This window comes from Anser anser (genome assembly GCF_964211835.1).
Source record: "Anser anser genome assembly, chromosome: 3".
Taxonomy (NCBI): Eukaryota; Metazoa; Chordata; class Aves; order Anseriformes; family Anatidae; genus Anser; species Anser anser.
This window is the reverse complement of record NC_139722.1, coordinates 122,588,280-122,613,199: the sequence shown is the minus strand read 5'-3', so window position 1 is coordinate 122,613,199 and position 24,920 is coordinate 122,588,280. Positions and strand designations below refer to the sequence as shown.

Sequence of the window (24,920 nt, the reverse complement as noted above, 5' to 3'; positions counted from 1 at the left end):
TAACTTTGCACCAGACCTTTTGGAAACTACCTGAGGGAAAAAACTAAGTTCTTATTCTTATGAGGCCTCCTGAGTCCTTCTGGTGTTTTTGATTCAAGTCATTTTTTTTTTTCTGTGACCCTCCCATCCCTACTACTTCAAGAAGGTAAGAGATTTTTAAACTTACTCTAAAAGTTCTTAATTTAGAAAAATAAACAAAAATTCTGTCAACCCATTCCCCAGTGACTTACCATAACTTATTTTAGAGTAATAAATCTTCACCCTGACAGCTCTCTGATGATGCATTACATTAATACATCATGATGACAATACTTGTGATATATTATGGATGTATTTTCTGAAAGGGATATCACCTATACATTCCATCTTCCCAGAACAGCAGAAGATTGTTTGGGAAAAGGGGGAGAAGGGGAGGTAAAGGATGTTCTTTACCCAGAAGGCAAAATCTCACAAGAGAATGTGGAATTAAGTTGATTGCCCTTGTTAAAATACCAAAGGGAACAAGAAATAAAATGCCTTCTGCAGCCCAACAGATTCTGTCAATCAGTTTACCTGTTTGTTCCTAAAATACTGATATTCTGGATGGAATAAAAAAGGGAGAATCTTTAACATGCTTGTACCAGTCATGGTAATACAGGAGAAACAGGCTGTAGGAAATGATCACAAAGATTTCAGTAGGGTTGAAAGACCATGATAAAGAGAGGTGCAACATTTAAAAGGGTAACTAAGGATGTCTGCAAACAGAAATGACTGGCAGCCTCAGCAAATAATCTGGTAAGAGTTGTGTACACTCCAAAGAGTCACCCATGACTGATACAAACCAAATCTTTTCAGTGCCTAAGATTAGACAAGGTGATGACAGGGCTTTTCAGTAGGAAATAAAGTTAAATTTTGACATGGATATCTGGCCTTCCACAACACCACTGCACATAATAACCAGATCATAGGTTAGTGTTTGCTGTGCAAGGCTGTGCACAAAGACAACCCCAGCCTCAAACATTTTAACTCAATTGCCAAGGTTTAGAATGCAAAATCAGCCACTGGCAAAGAGCCCACTGCCTGGAAAGACTGCAGCAGTAACTTTCTCCAAAGGTTCCTCTTGAACATACGAATGTGTGGGCTGAACAGTATGAGGTTTTACAGAAACCTTTGAAAATTACTGGTCCAAACTGGCCCTTCTGATGCACTTGGCTTGCATGCAGGTAACTCTGACAACTTCAATGCCCCTATTCTTGGCATAATGATTTCAAGGGCAGCAGAGCCTACCTTGAGCCTACCTATAAGCCTTCCCTTTTCAGGAACATGCTCTTTCCACCCGCTACCAGGGTACTGAACTCTTAGCATTCAGTTAGGAGCATTTCCCTGAGATACTTGGATAGCCCTGAAGCAAGACGACAGATATTTGTCTCCTGCATTTTTTCTCATTAGGGCTCTTATCAGGCTATCTAGGGAGGGAGAGGCATAAATTTCCTTCTCCTGCACATATGCAATTAGCATTATAAGGAGCTTTGAAAAACCCTTAAAGATATCAAAAGGTTTTATATCGGAAATGGTCTGTTAAAAGAAATAACCTAAAACATTGCCAGAACATGCTCCTTTTAGAAACTGCAGGTGAGGACTGTTGGGGTGATATCTCTAGGACAGAGAACCATGACATTTGCATTTCAGATCTGCATCCTGTATTTTGGACTGGAATAAATGCCTGCATTTATCTCAAGGTCTGTAAAATACTTCCTGGATCTTTGGAAACTACAAGGAAGAATAAGTATAGTCCAGAGAACCTGTTTCTCCAGAGGAAAAAAAAAAACAAAAACATGGAACAATAGGCTTCTGGCCTTTTAGGAGTTCTGATAGTGATCTGATGTTTTGGTGACAAACCTTGAGTTTTGCAAAATACTTTCTGTGGACTCCTTTCAACACCACACTGCTGCTGGCTACCCACACTCCACAAGTATCTGAAGTTCATTTGGACCATGAAAATTCCTAAGGTCTTCTGCTGTGTGATCGGCAGAACTGTCCGAAAATAAATGTTTTTGGTGACTTCTCTTCTCTTACAGACTTAGCCCCAGGTACTCCTTTTGCCACTGAAATGAAATTTATGACAAATGCTCTGGTATGGCAAACAGTCATGTGTATCTGTACACACTTCATGGTACTAACGTGTAGAAGAGGACACCAAACTCCTATCTCTGGTTTCCCAGATGCTGTGCCAGAGGTGTAGATCCAGTGTCTCTTTTCTGAAACAACTCAGAGACCTGAGTTCCTTTGTTAGTTGGAAAATCACTAAAAAAAAAAAAATCCTGTGAGAGATTTAGTGGGAAAAAAAGATGCTATCACTAAGATTCACTATAAAGGATTAAAGTAAGAGTGAAATCCAAAGAAATACATATCTAAGCATATATTTCAGTGTACAATCATACCAGCACGTAAATAAGTTGGGTTTGAACCTGTGGCACTAATCAGAGTTCCTGTATAAAGTTCTGCATAAAGAGTGGCCTTGGACATTGCTGGCTTCACTCTGGTAGAAACACTCGAGGGAAGAGCCCCAGATTCTTGATGGGGACTGGCAGATCTCAGAAATGCTGAAGATGGAAACATCAAGAGTGCACACAATATGACAGGAGTGTTGATGTTACTCTGCTGGACACATGAATGCAAGTGACAAAGCCCAAAGCAAGGGAGTATGATAACCACATTCTCTGAATGTGAATGGAGTATTTCCAAAAGGTGCTTATTGACCTCTGCATCTTCAATCTGCAGAACAGATCTAAGCTATAATGAACACAGGAAGCTGCTATGCAATAGCCATGGTGCCTTGCTAACAAGCCTATCTCCTGAGAGTTGGTTACAGGCAAAAAGAAAAAGGTTCTGATGGAAATCAGCTTATACAATCAACCCTACTAAATCCACTGTCACTTTTCTACGACCACTTGCAAGAACCTATTAGAATGGTATTTTTGCAGTGCAAACATTTGTCCTTTAGATGTTGAAGGGAAAAAAACAGATAATTTTGTAGAGAATACCAACCAGCCATCAGTTTCTGGGCACTACTGCCTAAGTCAAGCTAACCGCATTACCAAGTTCCATCAATGCTGGATTTCTTGGACACACCAAAGGTCCTCTCAGAGAAAACAAACAAAAAATCAGTGTCCTCAACATCACTAAGAAAAATGTTTGTTAACTGATTAACACTGGGGCCATGTATATATTTAAGAGTTATAATAAAAAACAAAACACGCCTCCTTACTGACATTACAGCAGGGATAGCATCCCACTTTTTGTCAGCAATACAAAAATGCTATTTTCTGTCCTAGCCCATCCTACCCTGCTGTCTCAGCCTAGGGTGAGCTGGTAAAGTAATAGTGCAAAAGCTTTTCAAAGATCTCCATGTAAACAAAGCAGAAGTCTGTATATTTTTCTCTGACGTCTTCTGTTCTTAGAAACAACTTTTGCTCTTTCCAACAAACATAGCTCTGGATAAGATGTTGTAATCTTAGTTGGTATTAAAGTATTTTTCCTGCCTTCACTCGTTCTAGCCACCAAATATTCATAGCAGAGTTATGTTTATTCTTTCACCCTTTTGTTTGATGTTATTGTGAAAATTCAAGAAGTGTCACAATTGTATTGCCTTTCCTACAGGAATACAGTGACTTCTATGTTTACTTGCAAAGCCAGTGATATGAGGATTAAAAGGAACTATGAAAAAAAAGTGAAACAAGGCATCTTTATTACTAAGGCTAGCTAACTGAAATGATTTTATTAGAATGGTTTTTGTTACTTTTCTTTATATGTCAGGTGAGAAGCACATACAGAAAGTCCTCTAAACATTCATACAATCCATAGATCTGTATTACTGTAAAAAAAATTGCTCAGCTAAAGTTCACAGAAAAAAAAAGTGAAATTACCCCAAAGGAATCTCTATGTTTCAAGACAATTTTCTTGCTGAGTTTCAAATATTAAAAGTCTCCCAGTTGTTAAATAAAGAGTGATGAGAAAATGCATGCAATTTTAATTTCCACTGGGATCATGCCTGGTGTGAGACAATCATGTTGTTAGATATTTTTCTAAAGACTAAAATAATGTTATAGTGTCTGTGAAGGATGCTATGAGGAACAAAGTACTGAAATAAAAACACTTTTATCCCAGATTGGCTACCTGTTATACATTTTTTTTTTTTCTGAAATTGCTTAAATTAGATAGAATTTATGCAAAGCTTTATTATCCAGGACACTTAAGCTTGACTTGGTTTAACTGATGTACCTATTAGCTTATCTATCTTTTACTTAGTGAAAGGTTGATACATCAACCATTGAGAAGCCATGCAAGCCCAACGGATATTTATAAATAATGACAAAATGTTCCCTTGTTTACACCACCACCAGTGCCAGAGCAGCAGCATCCTTTAAAGTCAAAGCTGTTGTTCACAATGCTCCTTGCAAAGCCACTTGTTAGTGGGATGGTCAGGTATTTGCAACACCTGTGTACCTGCGTTTGTCTTCTGGGGTCTGGTGCAGTTTCCAGTGCACTTAGAAGATACTTGCCGTGGGTCTGAAAAATGGGGAATGACAAGGAAGAACCTTAAAAATAGATTATAATCTTGAATGTAACTAGTTCATAATCTCTAGCGCATAATTAGGTTCTAAGAAACAGATATTGTAGGTATGAAATATCACATCATAATTGTAAGCAGGAATTTGCTTGGAAGATGACTTTGGCTCTGGTTGGGAAAGAAATTAAGGGTATTTACTGAACAACTTTACTGTCAGTAAACTAAAATTGTCAACTGTGACTATGAAACATTACAGCAGGAAAAAAAAAGTCACCTTGTTTTATTTTATTATTTTGTTTGTCTGTAACTTTTCCTAAAATGCTTCAGCTTAGAAGTAGGAAATAATATTAATGAAAATACTTATTTAGCTAAGAAATGTATCATTTTTGCAATCAAGTATAAATAAGAAAATATTGACAAAATTGAAAGTACTGACAATAAAATTTCAGTTCTCACACATTTTTAAACATGGCAAAGCAAAATGGGATGGGACCTGCCTCCTTCAAACTCATTTTCCTGCTCTCACAAGGATGTTCCATCTTGAACTACTAACAGGAAGCTGCAAAGTCTTTTTATCCCTTATTAGTAGTATTATTCAGTAATATACTTAGAACAAGGGTGGGATAGGAAAAATAGTAATTTTCACCTCACTCCACTCTCAGGCAGTTTTCACCAAGGGTACTGCTCTCTAGGAATTGCATGCATTATCCATCTAAAGTTTAGGTAAAACCAAAGTTTTCCAAATCTCCCTGTATTTGATTGTTCTGATGCAGGAATTTTCCATGGGAGTTGTTCTACAGGAATTCCCCAAGTTAGAGGACAGCTGGTTTGGTTTGTGTTGTTTCCTGCATAATTGCAAACATCTTCATGGAATGGGTAAAATCTAGGCAAGCAAATGACATTTGTAGATACTGGCAAACACTTGGCTGAGTATAAGGAATGGGTAGTGGTAGGAATTTTACCGTGTATTCCTTGACAGGCAGCCGCATAGCTGGGAAGAGCTCTGAGAGTGACAGGGAGTTTATGTATCCTGGAGATGTGCAGAAAAACAAAGGGGAATAAGAAACAAGGGGAAAAAAATAGGCAGCAAAACCAACATTTACTATAGTGGAACTATGCTGCTGGTTCATTTTTTTTGGACTTGATTTAGAAAGAAAAATAATACGCACATTTTTTCAGATTTATTATGTTTGGAGGTAGTATATTTAAGCAGAATAGACAGAGTGGGTGATTGGAGTGAGGATCTAATGATTCTACTAATTAACGCAAATTTCAAGGCCAATCAAGAGCTGGAGGGTAGAAAACCTTTCTGTTCCCTGAACTATCAACAAAGTGGAGCCTATTCCATTTCTTGACATTTCCAAAGACACATTGGGACAAAACAATAAAAGAGAAGACAAAACAACGCCAAAAGTGGGATCTAGGCACCAGCTCCAGCAGAAGCTGTTATAAAGCTAAGTCAACAATGGCACCAAATCCAAAAGCAGCAATACAGACTGTAGACGGCACTGCATCTTCTTCCTCTCTTTGGCCTCTAACTGAGCCATCTGCAGGGTGTTAGTCCACTCAGTGGCTGACATCCATCCAAGAACCTTACATTTCCACTCATGTCCACCCAGCAATGAATAGATTTCTCCAAATCGGTCCTACAGGACTTGCATTCATGAGGTAGAATGTCCCTCTCCACTCTGCTTCAGAAACACCATGCGACTTGACCTGGTTCTGAATCCCCAACAATTACATTCTCAAAAAAAAATGTACTTAAGAGTTTAACACATAGGACAGTTTAGTATGTGCAAGGACAGCAATGAGTAATGGAATGAATTTAAATTAAGAGATCATTGGGAATAGAGCAGCTCACAGTTTATCGTATGACACAGCAGCTGTCAAAATCGTAAAACCTAGAAACAGAAGTTGGATTCAGTGATGAAAAGCAAATCTAAACAAGTCTTTGATGACTTCTGCACAATGATGAGCACTGCAGAGCTTATGCCAGTGGAAAGAGTAAAGGAAGAAAAGTCAGTCCCTGAAACTGGAAGCAGGACTTGGGAAAAGTCAGATCCATTCCTCTCTGCTCCATGGATTGTTTGTGCAAACAGTCTGCATATTTGAGCTCAAGTCTCAGACACAGAGAATGGGAGATTAATACTCTCTACTTCTGTCCTGCCTAATGAGATTGTAAGATCTCTCATTAATTGGTTGTCCCAGTCATAGCACAGCTGAGACCAGACCTCCTTTGGGGCTGCTCTACTTTATGATGCAATTAATGCACATAACCCCATGCCATTTATAGTTCTTGAACCCTAATGTGTAATGTGTGCTGGGATGACACTTTTGTCATCAGCAGTTTCTCACTGGTAGCAGATCTGCTTTCACTTTGCGTCTTTTGCACCTACCTGTTCTTCTGTGTTATAACCACTGTAAGCTCCCGAGTGCTAGAGCTGATGACAAGCAAGAGCATCCTTTTACCAAAGACCAGAATAAAGCAAAAACAGACTACCCACAGGCATACAACAGGCCAACTCTCCCTTATTTTACTTACAAATTAAGGTTAAGTGGAAAGAATTGTAAAACTCCCCTTGACTTCAACAGGACCAGCACTTCCCACTCTTGTGATAGAAAAATTATTTGTCAGGACAAGGAAGATTTTGCTGATTCTTTCTGTCCCACCTTAACTTTTCCAAAACCACTTCTGTTCTTCCACTGAAGAGATTTCTGACTACAACTGCTTCATCATTAGAAATTTTTTTGCGCTGTGCCAGAGATTTCACTCTATGTGTTTATTTATTTAATCTGTGTGCCCCCATGAGCTAACATCCTCGTTGCATTTAGTAGGCAGTAATGGTGAATGCTAAATAAAGGCTATGTTCTGCTGAAACTGCAAGATGAAACGCAAGAGCCCTCCTAACTTCAGGGAGTTTTGCAGAGAGAAAATAGGAAGTGAAACAACTTTAAAAAATGCATACTTTTGTAATGTATTAAAGCCTTCATTGCTTTTGCCAAAACTTCACTTTTAAGAAGAACCAGCTGTGGATTTGATTTCTATGTTTCTCAGCCATAAGTCAATAGAGGATTCAATTTTAAAGCACAAGACCTATAACATACAGTGTGAATCATCTCTTGTCTGCATATAAGATAGCACAGATAGATAACGTGCTTAGTGAAAGCTTTATCACCAAGGAAACACATTCATAAGCATTGAATCTAGCACCTTTACATTTACAACTTACTTTAAAAAAATGCCAGCTGTAAATAAGTCCATACTCATAACTAGAAATATGTGGTATCTATCATCCATGCCTATTGTAAGAATTACTCATTGCCTAAGAGTGGCAATAGGCAAAGCCCATTTGCAAAAGTTCAGAGCTTCTGGAGATTTGGAGTCTGATCTACCAAAAGTTAATTGTTTCAGAGAGATAATAATTTTTTGGTAATTATGTCCAACCAATCCATAAGTAACCCCTCACAGAATACGTTTTATCTAGTGCCACTTGCTATTTCCTAAAGGTCATGGAATCTCTTTTCCTCACCTCTAACGGCTCACCTTTCCTGGGTGCACTATGGGGAAGCATAATTCCAGCAGAGTGGAAATTCAGTCAGCAAATGAGGCATCGACATAAATATTCATGGAGGAAAAAAAACTTTTGAAAAAATGTTGAGAAAAGAGAGTAGGTAATTCATAGCATCCTCAGGAGACCACTAAGATATGCACTGACAATTTACATGGATTTGCTTAAAATTTTGTCTGTAATTTAAGAAGTGTTTTCATACATACTGACTTACTACCTTCTCACCAGTATTAGGACATCTCTTGAACACGGGGCACTTCATCAAGGACAGAACAGTTGCCCAGATGGCATGTGGCACCCATTTGTCATATCCTTGATTTACAGTCTGGGAATTACTCTGCATAGTAAGGGAAATTACTCTGCATATTATTCAGGGAAATGCTTATCTCCCAGTATATAAGCAACAGTTGCTCAGTTTTTAAAATATGAGTTTGACTTCCTATCTAGGATTATCTCCCTTTTACCCACTTTGCAAACCAAGGACCTGATATGAAGCCAAGCCATAGGAGAAACACATGAATTCACAGGGACCGTCTGCATGTACAAGGTTAAGTTTCTGCATAAGCATTAGAAGACATACTGGACACTATCTCAGGGTAGAGTCTCAATGGAGTTCTGCACAGCTTAATACGGCAATGATTCAGTTTCAAGTGAAAAAAAATGCAGGAATAATTTTGAAAATGCTTAATTATGATTTGTTCTGCTTGTGGCTGTGGTCACTGATAACAGTTTTATTGACCTTGGTAGGAAGAGAAGGAAGCTGATTTTATATACCTTTAGAAAGCCAGCTCTGAAAAGACACAATATACTTTGAGTATTTGGGTCCTCTTAGTTAATCATATAAAGATATGCATTCATAGAGACCTTTCTTTCATTGAGAGTCCTCCAAACTTAATTCATGTGCAGCTCATATATGGTTCCACGAGGCAAAATCAGCACAAATAGGTGGACCCATGTGCCAAATCATGACTCAAATCACCAGCAAGCGTAATGGAATCCAGTGTCAACAAGGGTCCGAGATGTAAAGTACCAGATTCCAGCACGAAAATTTGACCATTCAGTGAAGAATAAGATAGAAAGGATTACTTTAAAGACATTGACCATGAAGAAAAAGAACACCCTGTGGTGGGTAACGACACAATCTTGACCTTTCACACCACATCTCAGTCAGTATTACTGCACTGTAATTGAGTTCATCAGGTTCCATGAGTAAACCCATACTTCCTTCTCCATTTCTGGATGTTTTCCATTGGTGTTATACAAAGGACACTAATGTCTACTGGGAGATTGTCTATGCTAAACCAAAGCACATTCTTTTCAATTGTTTATGTCACACTTGTTTGCAGTTCTCAGTTCCCCCCAGTGAGGACAGTGACTAGGGCGCTAGAACATATGCACCTTTTATGAGCACAAAATGAGGGACAATGTTAAGGTTTCCTCCTTTTTTCCTTTTTATTTTTTTCTAAAGAAAGCTTTGTATTCAACCCTGATGCCATAAAAGAAGGTGATGTCATAATTTATGGTATTAAACTGGTTACTAAAATGTCATTACACAAGTGATGTTTTAATTGATGATGTTAAACTGGTTAGCAGCAAAGTGTCAAGTGTCACTTTCATGACATAAACTGCCAGTTATGATTATATAATATCAATTATTCTTTGGAAAACTGCATTAGATCAGTTAGTTCTGAACCAATGTAGTTGGGGCAGGTTCATATTTTTTTAAACGCTGTTCATCCAGTTCTCATTATTAGGAGTAAAATATACTTTGGAAGCAGTTTAGACTTTCATAACTTTCCCTTTGAAATATAATATCTATCTTTCCCATTTGCCCTTTCAGCTGCCATGAGATCAACAGCAAGCTAAAAAGAAAGCAGTGAGATAAATTTTATAGCCTTAACTGAACTTGCCTTGCTCTCTAATGTTACAGAAACCAAACTTTTTAGCTGAAGGTAGACAAAAATAACAAAACATAATTTTAATAGTAGGTTAAATATAGAACATTTGGATCTGCTGACAGGATGTTGGTTACTACGAGGCCTGCTTTGACGCTGGATCTCCTAAAGCTTTAGTGTCCAGCTGCTCTCCAAATTCCACTAAATCTTATTCAGGCACAGAACCAAAAGAGCATATTAGTATCTGAAATGCATGTAGCCAGATCTTAAAAGCTTAATCCCTTGTAGGGATAGTTACAAGTAAAAGCAGCAAGTTTAGTTTATGTATACTCTCTGGGTCCAACAGGGCTAGGCTGATTCACTGTTGAAGCTGAGTTTATCCAGTAAGTTTATAGTATTTGCATACATCAAAGCTGCATTTTCTTCCTTGCTGTCGGTAACACATCTCCAGCTAACTGGCAAAGCTATTCAGAGATGCTCTGATAACAAATCAGATGCAACATAACAGGATGAGATTTTTACAGGAATTTCCCAGCTGAAACTATATCTATTTTATATGAGAACAGGTATGTTCACATTAACAAGAAAGCAACATGCAGTCCTATCTCTTGGTCAAGACTGTCAGTGGATTGCAGATTTGTTTGGGTTTAAGTAAGAAGATTGCTCCAGTTGATCAGTGCTGGTACATACTGTAAAAATGGCAGAAAATTACAACAGAGGGAAAAAAGTGGTACATCCATGCACCTACACTAACTCAGAGAAAGATCAAGGACTGCAAGGACAGTGCTTTTGCATGAACAGTCAGCAGCAGGTCCAAAATGGACCTTCTCATTCAAGGAATAAGTGTAATTTCAGATACCATCAAAGGCAGAATACTCTCCTGAAAAAAAAAAAAAAAAAAAAAAAAGCAAAGCAAGAAACAAAAAACCACGCACAAAAAAAACCACATCCGACCCTAGCAATAGAAGCATATGCGTTGGAATCTGGTTCAGCCACACTACTGTGTTTATAAAGCCCGTGAGAAGGGTAGCTTACTGCTACAGACATATGTGTTTTAGAGCAGCAAGTTACTCTAATATAGTCAACTAAAACAGGCCACACTGTTCTTTTCCTGAATTACTTCGTGCTCAGGCCAGTGATGCTTTATAATGAAAGCTGGGTGTAGAGGTGACCACAAGGGCCACACTTCACTCTATTACTTACTAACTTTGACCAGATCAGATGCCACATTTCAGGGGAGAGGTCTAGGAAGCTTGATCAAAGGAGATATGGAAGGTCCAGGGAAGAACTGCAAAGAGGCAAGGGAGAAGCATGGTGAGAAATACTCAGAAACACACGTGATTTTCATTAGGTTTAATGGAAATGGTGGAAATTAATCTGCAGGGCAAGGCTTTGAAAACTTACCTCATGACTTCATCAATGCAAAAATAATCTGCTGTCTTCTTTTATGTGTCTTGTTCTCTACATTGCTTTGCACATTATGGAATTTCGTATTATCCCACTTCCTCAAACTTCCTAAACACCTTAACGGTGATTACTGAGCTGAGCTGTCCAAACAAAACAAAACAACACAAAAAAGAAAGAAAGAAAGAAAGAAAGAAAGAAAGAAAGAAAGAAAGAAAGAAAGAAAGAAAGAAAGAAAGAAAGAAAGGTAGCTTTAGTATCGATTATCCACATGTACCAGGTTATTTTATTACACATATTTCTCTAGATAGCACTATACCTGCCAGATTTTGGGGAAATACAAAGTCCATTAGATATCAGATCTTTAATGCAGATGGCCAAATAATGCCAGAATCATGTTTACACCCTTAACCTGGTATCATGTCTTCTCTGTTCCAAAGAGATTCTCATTGGAGCCAGTTACTATTTTTCTCTTTTTGGCTTTAATTTTTGAAAATATACTTTCAAGGTACAGAGAGAGTTTGCATCAGGCACACACGCAGTGCATCACATCGGTCTAATTTACATAACAAGTCAGATAAAATCTAAGCGTTAAAGCGTGCACACTTGTCAACAGACAGAAGGTTGGAATCCTGTGAGACAGATGCCTCTTACAAGAGAGACAAGGATAAAAATTCTTTCACATCCTTAGTAGGTCGAACCTGCCCATCCATGTAGTTGCTGCATTGTGGAAACACACCCAGAACACACGGCAATAACGATCAATCTGCAACACAGCTCGGCTCATGAAAGCAAAATTCCTTCTAACATTTCATTGTAACTGAAGGAAGGAATACAGACACTGGTGGTTTTTCTTCAGATATATTATAATTTATAATTGGTTGTTAATTAATGTCAGATCACAGTGGAATTCCTATGGAATTACATAGTGAATTCTCTTTAATTACCAGTTTATAATTATAAATCTCATTGGAATGAGTAACACAGGAATTCTAGTAAATGATGATGATCTTGGAAGACTTCTTTGACTAATAAAATCTTCATGTGTGCATCTGAAGGAATTTTAGAACAGTCATCTTCATTTGGAGCAGAAAATATTTTCCATGATGTAGGATTCCCCTTCGTGCATTATGTTAAAAAAAAAAAGAAAAAGTGGAGGGATAAAAAATCCGAAGCATTATTTCACAGCTAGAGCAACTACGTCTTGTGAAATGAAAAAATACATCTTAGGTCTCTTAGCACTACACCTTTCAATCAGTGTACACCACAGATCACCAAGGTAAGACCTTTTCCAACGCTGCTCTGTGGTTTTGGTGTTCTCTACTGATTAGCATGCCAAAAGCCATGAAACCAGGCTCAGCTGAGAGAGACCCTCCATACAGCCACACAGTAGAGGCCTGACACTGTTCAGGTTGTCATGATCTGGGCTGTACTTACATATTTGATTGAGTACAAGGTGATTAGAACTGTATGTGTTCACAGTTAATTAAGTGTACCCATGGTAATTTGTCCTATGTTCTGTTGCACACATCTGTACCTCCCTAAACGCCTGTGGGTGGAAATTGCAGCTAAAACAGCTTTACACCAGAACCCCGCAGACCAAAAGCTGATGCAGTATGTATGTTGTTATGAATTTATTATCTTTTTTCCTCCTTTCAGTTTATCTTTGGGTTGGCTGAAATGAAACAGAACTTGAGAAAAACTTTGCTACGCAAAGTACCCGCCATGTGGAAGCAGCCCTGTAAGAAGAGTTTTTCCTCCCCAAGGACACGAGTAACTCATATGTTGAGCCCCTGCTCCCCTGCCTCTAACACTGACGTTGCTTTTCTCTGCTGCTTGCATTTATCCCCATTCCTCTCCCAGTTCTGTTTCTCTGTGCCTTTGACTCTGCAGCCCTGCACTTCTCCCCTTGTCCCATACACAGCTGTGGGAATCTGTAAACCTGCCAATTTGCACTTTGTAAGAACTTGTTGCAAATCTGACGGGTTTCATCTTGCGAGCCAAGAAACCCGGGCTTACAACATAATTGATGCTAACAAATTGACAGAGGAACTATGGCCCTTACCTAAAATAAAAGACAATCACAATGAATTAAAGGTCATGTTAGAAAGAACTGTGCAGAGGAACACTGGGAAATAAGAACAAATGCAATCCAGGCTACAGCAGAGTTAAACCAGAGATGAATTTGGCTAAATAAAACATAAGAAACCTATTTCCTGTACTAATTACTCCCCTTCTTACAGAAGTGTAATGTTGGCATCAGCCTTCATTCTAAATTGCACCGCAAAACCCCAACACTTAACAGTGTTTTAGCATACATATTAGGCAGGCATTTCACATTCTTATTTTGCCTAGCTGTTGTTTATTTGCTGACAAAGTTTCACGGTAGGTTTTTTTCAAGTGGAGAGATGCTCCTTGAACAGCAGAACTGCCAAGGAAACTCACGTTTGGGTTTCGAGAAGTAACCACACAATCTGATTTGATTATCCATTTGTTTTTCATTCCCCTTTACTAAAGCGTCTCTTTAGTAAATGCAGGCCAGCACCACCGACACGGCAACTACCCGCACAGGCAGGGCTTTCCATGGAGTACACAGGTTGCAGTCCCTACCACTCAGGCACATGGAGAGTTTCTTCTCATTCATTTTGTCGGCAGGAGAACAAAAACTACAGTCTATTAGCAACAGACTTTCATATGGACACTGGAATTAATCAGACTCAAGTTTGCCTTCCTCTAAATCACAGGGTCAGGCTAAGGTGGGGAGAAGAATTTGCAGTTGTATCTTTGCGGAACCGCATTCCTAATTCTGCCAGAGATAGAGGAGTCCCAGTGTTTGGGATTGCTGATTATTACAATCACCAACAGACACACATACATATTCAGGGAAAGTGTTCGAACTCTCACATTTGTATTCATTTTACTTTGACTTGACTGGAATCATAAAAGGAATGTGTAAACGAGGAGAGCCTGTTGCTGAAATGAAGTTGAATTTTTTCCCCACAGAAACTTGGGTTCATGACAGCTTTTTGTTGGGCAGGACATTAGCCTTTTGTAATTTATTGCTTTTAGATTAAATCTGGGGAAACTCAATACTGCAGTTGAATGATTAGAGCAATACCCCTCGGAGTAATAAATTTTCTTTGGTGCTGTGCATCTCCCGATCATGTTTCCCTTCTAATTACATTTACATAAATGATATTCTGCAAAATTAAATTAACATTCAAACCGTTACACTGGCAAAGAGAGACAAAAATTAGTTACAAACTTACAACCCTAAAAAAAACGAAACGACACCTTGTTCTTTCCATGAACTGAAAAGCAGCTATCCCCCAAAGTGTCTCGCACACAACCGATTACTCTAGTTGGTTAAGCACCGACCTAGACGTTCTGCGCCCCCTTTCTGAAGTTTATAGAGTACGGTCCTGGTTTCCACAGGGTCTCATTAAATAGAAGCAATTGGTGACAATCCAAATTTGGTCAGTTAAGTGCTCTATTCAGACCTAGATGTGATTTCTACAGTTTTGGCCATGGCTCTTCCTCAGGGCTTCCCTGTCTTGGCTCCTGCACACCATTCCTCTAGTATGGAGCCAAAAGGTGCTTGGCGGGGCTCCCTGTGAACTTAGGCTCAGTGCTGTGCTAACACCCTCCTGACCAAGCTGAAGAAGGATGTTCTTGCTGTCCTTGTGCCCACGGGGCCACGCTGGCTGGCTAGCAGCACCATGCTGTCCTGGGCTCTTCTCTGCCTGTCGCATGGACGCCCAGTGTCACAGAGCAAGCTCCACGTTGCCAATAGAAGGTATCATCATTCTGATGAGGAAAAAGAAGAGTGCCAGCCTACCACTGGCTCTTGGTGCCAGTTTTCAGACAGCGTTTCCAAGACCTGGAGTTTAAACTGATTGTGATTTGTAGTGTCAATTAGCCTGAGGTTACTAATCTTCTGACTACTCAATCTGTTTTCTCTACTCTGTATGACAAACACTAGCTTTTGCAGAGAAAAATTGTTTCCTAATACCTCCTCATAAAGGCATTATTTCTGTTGTCCAGCAGAGGATTTGCCCCTCAGTTAACCACCCCGTTGTAAAGAGAGAGTACGTCCATCTCCCTTTAGTCTTTTGTCTTGTGCCATTAACAAACAGTCAAACTGCTTACAGAAGGAATGTATGCCCTACTCTATCAGCATAAGGCACTGCTTGATTTTGTTTATCATGCATCCACTGCACTGAAAATCATAATATTTTCATTCAGAAATTTGTTTGATTACTGAACCTTGTCCTGCCCTCCGGATAAAGAGCACGTGCAGTCATGTCTCTAGTGATATCAATTCTTATACAAGTATACTCAAACACTGTGTTCAATTTTAAGGCATTAGTAATGAAAATGGAAAAAAAAATCAATATTTACTATGCATATTATATATAGCACATGTATATACGCATATAGTCACATCTGGAACTAAAACTGTCAGCTCTACTCTAAGTGCGTCTATTTGCATTTAAGTATACTGTGTGTAAATTGGGCATATTGCAGGGGGGAAAAATACAATTTCTGGAGAAAATTTTAACATAAAAATGTCAAAGCTGCTGATTAAATAAAGATTGTGTATATATGATCCTACTTTTCAGTTTGAAAGCTGGATGTTTTCAACATTTCAATTTTTGAAGACAAAGTTTGCATTCAGCGATTGAATTTCTTTGTTGAAATACATCAACATTTGCATTTTAGCATGTTTCAGTTTACTTGGCAAAGAAATTGCCTTTCCCCGCCCCCCCCCCCCCCCAAAAAACCAAGCACTGGGCAGTCTGGTATATATTTGAAAACCTAACTTAATCTTCCCTAAACTTCACAGTTTCTGTATTTCTATAGGTCCTATAATAAGTACAGTTAATTATGTGTAGACATAACATTTAGAGACCATATTTTCTCAAAGTGTTTGATTGCAGTGAGTCATCTGCATGACAATCCTCTTTCCAGGACTGCATTTCATTCCTCACCCTGGCAAATACAATGTGCCAAACACTGTAGAATTTCTGTTAAATAAGCCTGTCTCACAGAATTGTGGCCTAGGCCCATTCAGAGCCATAACTGAATTCTTTGGCATGCAAATTACTTGGAAAGACTGGGCCAATTTGTATGTTTAGGACTGTATGACAAACATATTTCACTGCAAGGAACGTTAGGGCATAACAAAACGTACTGTACGCAAATTACAGGAAGTCTTGGTGCAGGTTCGTTAACCATGACTCCTGGAAAGAACATGAGACCCAGATTTCCATTTGATGCAACATACGCTTCACCCATGCAAGATGATGATGAACTTCCAGTGAAAACTAAGAGTCAATGAAAAATCAGAGCAATCAAGGAGATCAGGAACTTCATAGCACCAGACCAGCAGGTACAATTACAACAACGTCATACAACAGAATAATTCAATAAACCTTTCCTTCCTCAAGGACTCAGAGCTGTAGCTCTAGCAGACAAGAACAATATAACTAATATGCCATAACATTAAATCTTAATTTACCTTAGTTCATTGATATCTCATGTTATTCCCCTTACATTGTCATGGTATTTTTCCCCTGTATTTAAAAAAGCATAGCCTCAACACCCATACCAGAGAAGCACAACAAATGTATGTCTACAAGAGCATTCAGTGAAATGATGTGAGAGACTTCTTATGATTAAGAAAAGCAGTAAAGGTTTCATCAGCAATGTGAGGTTTCATCTATGTTATCAAGAATTCATGACTACGCACTGGTGTGATTCAGATTGCTGAGATTATCAAGCACTATCAGACTCCAGGTGCATTGGACAGAACCTGTGAATAAGCCAAGACCATCTGCCATCTACGAATAGAAAAGATACGTATATCTAGAAGCAGCATTCTATATAAGCTTTCTGAAAAAGCTCCAGGGTGGGTTCCAAGCATTTTGAAAGTTATATAAAGCATAGATACTTAATTTAGATCCTGATCCAGAAGGAACGCCTGTAGGAATGGCTTATAATTCCCGTTCTTCAGGACAGTTAGAAAACTGTGCCTTTATGCTGTCTCTCAGGAACACTAAGACAAAGAAGAGATTCAAAATTACATTTGCAGATTATCAAGAGCAACCAGAATAATTAGGAGTTACTTTTACTATAAAGATCAGGGCAATGTCTGCGTGTCAGCAGAAGTTAGAAGTAGGCACAGTACTTATGAGCTCCAACACAAATATATGGGATGTTGCTCCATCTACAAAGGTTTCCCAAAATTAAGATAACTTATTACTTCATAGGTTAGAGCATAAGCCAAACAGCATTGCAGACAATGACTAAAGGCAAGGATCAAAAGCAAAATACAATTACATATATCAGTAACTACATTTAAAAGATTTAATGCCTCTGAACACCAGATTTGGTGAAGATGCAACTGAAGCAAGGTGCAGGAGTGAAGCAGCTATTTACACAAATACAACCTAGGCCACCCTTTCCATCAAATCAACTACATTAACCTGCTTCTGTGGTGAATGGTTGGATAGTGATGAGATTTTGCAGTGAGATGCCTTCAGACAGTAGTTAGTACCATCAAGGACTAGAAAACTTAAGCACCTCTGAGTGATATGAAGACCTTCTGTGCTCTTGCAATTTAGTCCTCAGGTGGAATTACTGGAGAAATTGTCTTCCCCTCCACCCCTGAACAATAACAACAAAAGGTAGTTACAGCAGGTGATTTAAGAATCTGATTGCTGCCAATATAGGGATGTAACATGGTGGGAAGGGGTAGGAAATTGTCTTTGCGGTTACTCTGACAAATTGCAGCGCAGACAGTGAAGCCATTAACAGTACAGAGAATACACCTGAGTCTTCTTCCAAACAATACTGCAGCATAACATGGATGGAAAAACTGAGACCATGTCATCTCCTTTTTCCTAGCAGAGCACATTAACCTAGGCTTCTGATGGTTTCTGCACTGGGTTACAAGATTAACGGCTGGAGTGGGTAAGATGTCACTCACACAGAGCGGCATCTGCCAGCTCTCCTACAGGGAAAGGTCCATGCAGATGGTATCTTAAAACACCACACTTGTTTTTTTCGGTCCTCAGAAACTGGATCACTTTGCAATGCAGTTATTGTCCAGTCTGCTTAGAAAAAGCACTGTAGTAACTTGGAAACAGTAGCTGGCACACTAGCAGAAGAAACAAACGGTGAAGAGTTGTTCAACAGCTTGCAGATTGTTTGTCTTGAGATCAGACGCTCTTGGAGAACAACTGTTTAGAAGGTAGAGAACGATACAGGTTAGGAGAGATTTCTACAGTGATTAATCTCACCATTTTAGCCACTCATAGGTGACTGGCACATAGCAGCTTTAGTACAGTCATCATGTTCAGTTATGGGAATATTTGCAAACCCGCTTGACCACTTAACATCTCTCTCATTTACCACCTTTTGGCACCTCCTTTCAGCAAGACCACAACTGCCAGGGGCTGGGACAGCTGGGGAGTGGCTGCCTTTTGGGCTCCTCTTCTCAGAAATTATTTTTTTTTTGCTCCCCTGGTGCAACCCTCTGGGACTTCTGAGGACAGGACTACCATAGCTGCAAGGAGAGCACCACGGTGTGCACAAGGCATGGCAGCAGTTAAGAGGAATCGAAGCTCTGTCTCACAGTGCCCATGTTTCTACATTTCTGAATTTGAACTGACGGATTTTTGTTGTTGTTGATGGTGCTTGAAGATTAAATGTTATGTGCAGCAACAGATGTTAGTGATCTCATTCCGAGCCGAATACCTTTTTACACATGGTTTGGTTGTGCACGAGGGGCCAAGAACTTTGGCTGTAGATAAGCAAAATCAAAATCTGTTTTAACTGGCATATTGAGTCCACTGTCTATAAACATTCACATTATGAGAATGAGATCAAACCTGCCAAGGGACATTATTATGTTGTGAAATATATTTGCCCATCACAAAAGAATTACTAGAAAAGAGTGGAAAAGTGGTGGTTATTGAACTGTGTAGCACTGGCTCAAATCTGTTCAAAAGCTCCACTAATTGCAAGCAAACATGATCTTGGCTAACACTGAGACAGAGTCACAAATGTTTATACAGAAAACATCCAAGAAAGAGGAGGCAGGGACATTCTTCGAGGAATAAAGCAAAGAAGCAATAGAGCTTGGCAGCTTCTGCCCTGCTTTGACTGGATGGGTGGCAGCTACTAAAGGGCAGCGCCTTAGAGACCAGTGCAAGGCTGGATGAGATTTCCCTAGGAATATTAAAGAAAAAAAAAAAAAAAAAAAAACAGGCCAGGAAGCAAAAGAAGAAATCCAAATGCTACTGGAGAGCTGCAATATTGATCCCTTTTTCAAGCAGCCAGAGATTCTTAATGTAAATAGCAGCAGGTCACATCAGAAGGAAATCACCAGGAAGATGTTCCAGGAGCTGTTGTTAGAACTGACATATTTAAGGAATTTTATTACTATTACCAGTAAGGTGGTAGATATGTCCTCTTCCGAACAGTAAAGTGAGCAACTTGAGAAGAAAATGTAGGGTTTCAAAGCATGAAGTTGCAATGTAACTTCTTTTTATGGATTAAAAACTAGAATTACTTGATAAGAAAAAAAGATGCAAGTATCTCAGACTTGTCTCAGGGGAAACCCTTGGGAATCTGGAGCCTAAACAAAGTTAGCCACTCAAATACCCTTGCAAACAGTATTCAAACTATAAGAGAAATACATTTTTGAAAGAAGTGAAGACAACAAGTAAAAAGCGAGGCAGTATTAAACAGTATCATAGGCAAAACAAGGGAAAATCATACAGTGGCTTTAGGCTTCCTGAATAATTGGGAACTACGACATTCAAGGCAATTTCTTAAGGATTTGTCAACCTTAGTTCACGTCTTTAAGTGTGTTTCTCCCCTTCTATTACTCCACTCCCTTTTAGACAGTACATGTGAGCTCTGGGAATGTGTCAAGAAAACAGGGAATAATTATCATCATACTTAGTCCGAGGTATCTCATCCATTTAGCAGTAAGACATCCTAGGGATAAGAGGCTCCATCAGGTGCCTTTCTACTTGAACTCAGTGAGCTAACAAAAAAAAAGATATCAAAAGCAGATCCATGCCTCTTTTCTTCTATCAGAAGAGAATGGTGGCACTCCTTTCTCCCCAAAACCAAACACAAAAGCCACCCAGATCCCAAACCTAAGTTTATACTCACTCACAGATGCCAGCAGCATCTTCACAAACACCCCAGTTATCTGCTCAGCCTCCCACGCACGTCAGAGTGAAACGGCTGCTAAGTGGGGCAAAGAAAACTCTCTTCCCAGTGGTCTATTGACAGGACCTGGGAGATGTCAGTAGGTGTCAGGGGAAGAGTCCCATTGAATCCAAAGTTCATTAAACACAGTCAGAACCAAGCTTTTATACAGGCCAAGGAGTTTTAATGGCACACTGCTAGAGATGCCCTTCTGTGTCACGGTATTATTCTCAGAATCAGAAACCTGTTTGTTGGCTAGAATAAAAACATTTGATTGTGTTTTGCTGTGAAAAACATTGTGATTTGCTGTACTGTCCACGATCATCGCTGGTCTTTAAAAAAAAAAAAAAAAGGAAAAAAAAAAAGCTTTTCTTTTGGTATCTAAATAAAGCTTCTTCCTAATGTTGCTGAGATGCTGGCTTTCATTATGCATGGCAAAGGATGGGCTGATGATGCTTTATAATCATTAGCAAGCAACACAGACATTTCTGGAACACAAAAATAAGAGCGAGTAGCATTAAAATGTTCTTGGGGCTAATTTCTCTAACCAGAACATGAAAGTTTTTTTCATTTTCTGTATGTGAACAGCATTCAAAGCAAAGTAATTTCATTATAAAACTGGTTCTTTATTTTTCTGAAACAGAGTCGGAGTACTGGAATAGAGTCAAAGTAAAACCTTCTTTTTATGACAACAGCATTTGAGTATTAGATTTCTTATATGATGTGACATCTCACCAGATGATCCTCCAGGCACTGTACATGGACCACCTCTAACATACAAACATCCAGTATTATACTTCTGTTCTTCTGTGGTAATAACTCTCTTTCCTTCCAACTTCTTGGAAGTAAAAGCCAGAAGTGTTCAAAACTTTTTATACCATACATACTTCTTAAGAAAAGGTGATCACAAAGACTGTTTTCCTCCCACTGATAACCAAATAGTGCTGCAGTAGCAATGACACCGCTGTGGGCTCTCACAGGAAGAGATTTTCAACACGGTCTGAGAAAGAGGACAGCTCTTCAGGCAGTGAGGGCTGCATGACTGCATTGACTTCTGTCAAATTTTGCCAGCCATATCATCAGCCGATGATATGTTTCTGACTGGTGAACTTCTTCGAACATGATTTAATCGCTGAATCAAAGCATGGAAAATTCTCAAGGTCAGCTCAGTCTCTGCAGACCTTCAGGTCCGTGGATCAACATTTGGAAACGACCAATTTAATCCATCTTCTATCATGATGGCTAAGAAATGATCCTTTCTTGTTCCAAACTTGCCCAATGAACTAGGTTTGGGCAGTGTGAGAGGTGAGTAGCATCAAGACCTTCCTGTTTACTGCAACGTGATGCATATGATTTAGATGACGTCAAAAAAGTGTCTCGTGTTCAGGAAATCAAAAAGCATGGCACCTTTCAGACTGATTAAAGATGGAGATACTACCTTCAGTTTTAATAAAGATGGAGATACCACTGCATTACAGTTATGTTTATTTTTAACAGGAGATAAGTGAGATGGCTACACAGCCTTTTTTTGCTGTAGAAATGTGGCAACTTAGGGATACACAGGTTATGCACATGCAGGCACCAAGGGACTGAAATTCAACCTGTCATTCAAAAAAGATCTTCCTGTTTTGTACCAGCAGAAATGGACAATGTTCTTGCGACTACGCATGACCTTCCCAGATACAATTACTGTATCTCTGATCCTCTTTGCATTGCCCTCTACCCATTCAAATACACAAATACTAACTCACAAACTACTTTTCACAACAATTTGTTTCTTCCCTGCTTCTTGGAAAACATTTTCTGAGCAGATCTACCAGGGCTCTATTCCCTCTTGTTTTCAAATCCCCATCAAGATTACTTTTAAAAAGGTAGTGCGTTCTTCAAAATGAAAAACATTTACATTATCAAATAAGGAGAAAAAAGAAAGCCAAATCTGCTATCCCTTCACAATGGACATCCCTGAATTTTCAGGAATTGTTTTGAAGAATATAACCAGACTGCCTGCCTGTTTCACACATCCCTCAGCAGTGAGTTGCTGCTTACGGCAGAGAACACAGTACTGTAACTAATCTGAAATGAAGGAAAACATTTAACCTACAGTCCCTCATATTCAGAACAAATAACTGTCTCCATGTCCCTAGCACATGTTTGATGGAGTCAGAAACAGGTTATTAATGAAGAATAACTCCATAAAAATGAACTCACTCCAATCAGTCTTCTGGCACTACAACATCAAGGGGAGATGCCAGTCAAGCAGCTAATATTAAACCTGTAAATCTTTACCTATTTAGGATGCTTTAATCATTTCCTATGAATTAATACCATAAAATGTGATTTATAGTTTAAGGAGGAAGATCCTTATAACCATTAATACACAAATCCAATCAACAGACATTTGGAAATTACAGATTCACTGGAGCTGTGTGGTGCTCAACAGAAAACTAATCCTGCCCCCTTTCTCTGCAGGGAAAGAGGGGCTTCAGACAACTGTATAGGTGCAACAGTTTCATCAGTGCTGCATTCCAAGAAACCTCTTCACACAGGCTTTCTTCAACAGATGGTCTTCTTAATTTGGTACAAGGTACAAGATTTATAGACAACCCTCCGCAACATGGGAAGTGCATAAGGTGTCAGATGAAGCATTAAACAAATGGGAGAGCAATGGTCCCCTGGCAAACAAATTCTCTAACCTTTCAAGGATTGCTATGACCCAGCTGGTCTGACACGTATCTGAGAAAAAATACATAATTATTCAGGGTGGCTTTTTTAACATTAAAAAAAATAATAATTTTTTGTCTGATTTTGCTGCAAATTGTTAATGGCAGTCAACAAGGCCCTTTAAGTGTAAAATCCCAGATAGGTTGAGCTTTGCAGAAGCAGCAGTCTGCAGCACATTCTGTGCACCATGGTCTCTAGTGCAGCTAGAGATGGCTGGCTGCTTCCTCCTGTGCCCTCACACCTCTCAGCCTCCAGCATTTCTTGGTCACCACTGGGCACCAAACACGGCTGCAAACACAGGGACATTTTAGCCACATTTGCTCCATCTCTGTCACAAGTGCCCATCACTTGGTGCTGTCTACTCCTGGACATCATTCGTTTGTCTCTTACCTTTGTCCCAAAAGTACAGGCTCATTCACATGCTGGTTCTTGCTCTGTGTCCCTGGTTTCTCTCTGGCATCCCTACAGATTTGTCTGTACTGTATTCCTTCCATATACACAAAGGACCAATTTCACCCTTTTCAAATTTAAGCATTTGCTTGAGAAATCAAACATAGAAAGTGAGTTGCCATTTTGTTCCTTTATCATCCACAAGACAGAAAGTACATTGGCAGACTGACTCAGGTTTTAGCTGAGCAGAATTATGGTTCAGAGGTACCTCCTGTTTTTCACTGACAAGAGGAAGCTTAGGGTTACCAGCTTTCTAATGCGTCACTAAAGTGCTTACAGGACAAAGAATAGACATTTTTCCAATCACTCATTTGTGATTCTTCCTCTCTCAATCTCTCTTTCTTCCTTCAAGACCCTTTCTTTCTTCCCTTGCCTGGTTTATGCAGACAATCTTATTTTAACTAAAAAGAAAGCTTGAGCCACCAGTTCAGGAAGAGATTTTCTAACACGGCTCTCCAGTGGGGACAGTAGGCAGGTGACATACTCTTTATAAAAGTTTCTCTAACAGCTTTTTAAGCTTTGACTGTTCCAAAAGCCAGACTACCTTATTGTACAGACTGATATTTATATTTTTATGGAGAGGAGGAAAACAATATAGAAATTGAAACAGTGAGCACTTATTCAGTAGCTGAGAGTAAGGTTTTCAGAGAGCTAGAAACCGCTGCCGAGAAGGATGGCTAAGCTTTTGCCTCAGGGCATTTAAAACTTCCCTTTCTCCTGCTCCATCTTTTCCCTACTCCAGCATGTCTGCTAAAGATCTCAGCCTCGGGAACAGAACTGGGAGGAAGCCAATCTCCAATTCATCTTGGGATCTTAGAGTTTGATTTAATTTTCCATACAGCCTGACTGCTTCTTTAGTAATGATGTACATCCTGGCTAGCCTGACAAAAGCAGCACTGATTTTCCTGTTGAGCACCAGTGTGATGGAGTTTCATAGGGAACCTGATACACTTACTACTGGTCCAAGTGCAGCAGCACTTAGACAGCATCCGGCTTTGTTATAGACAAAGAAATTGCCAAAACGTCCATTAATTTCAGTGGTACTAGACCAGGCCCATGGAAACAAGATGGAAAGGATAAAAGTCAGGGAATGTGATACAACTG

The 24,920-nt window shown here is 39.3% G+C and overlaps 1 protein-coding gene across 1 annotated transcript in view; it reads right to left on the bottom strand.

Annotated features, from left to right (window-relative positions):
• The window catches only part of LOC310896204 (uncharacterized protein), a 417,164-nt gene that overhangs the window by 16,813 nt on the left and 375,431 nt on the right, over positions 1–24,920 (bottom strand). Inside the window, exons 8-11 of the mRNA XM_083828233.1 lie at positions 11,418–11,560; positions 11,217–11,301; positions 5,512–5,579; positions 4,486–4,548 (exon numbers count right to left, since the gene is read on the bottom strand). The gene's annotated coding sequence lies outside the window, so the exon portion shown is untranslated. The remainder of the gene's footprint in view (positions 1–4,485; positions 4,549–5,511; positions 5,580–11,216; positions 11,302–11,417; positions 11,561–24,920) is intronic.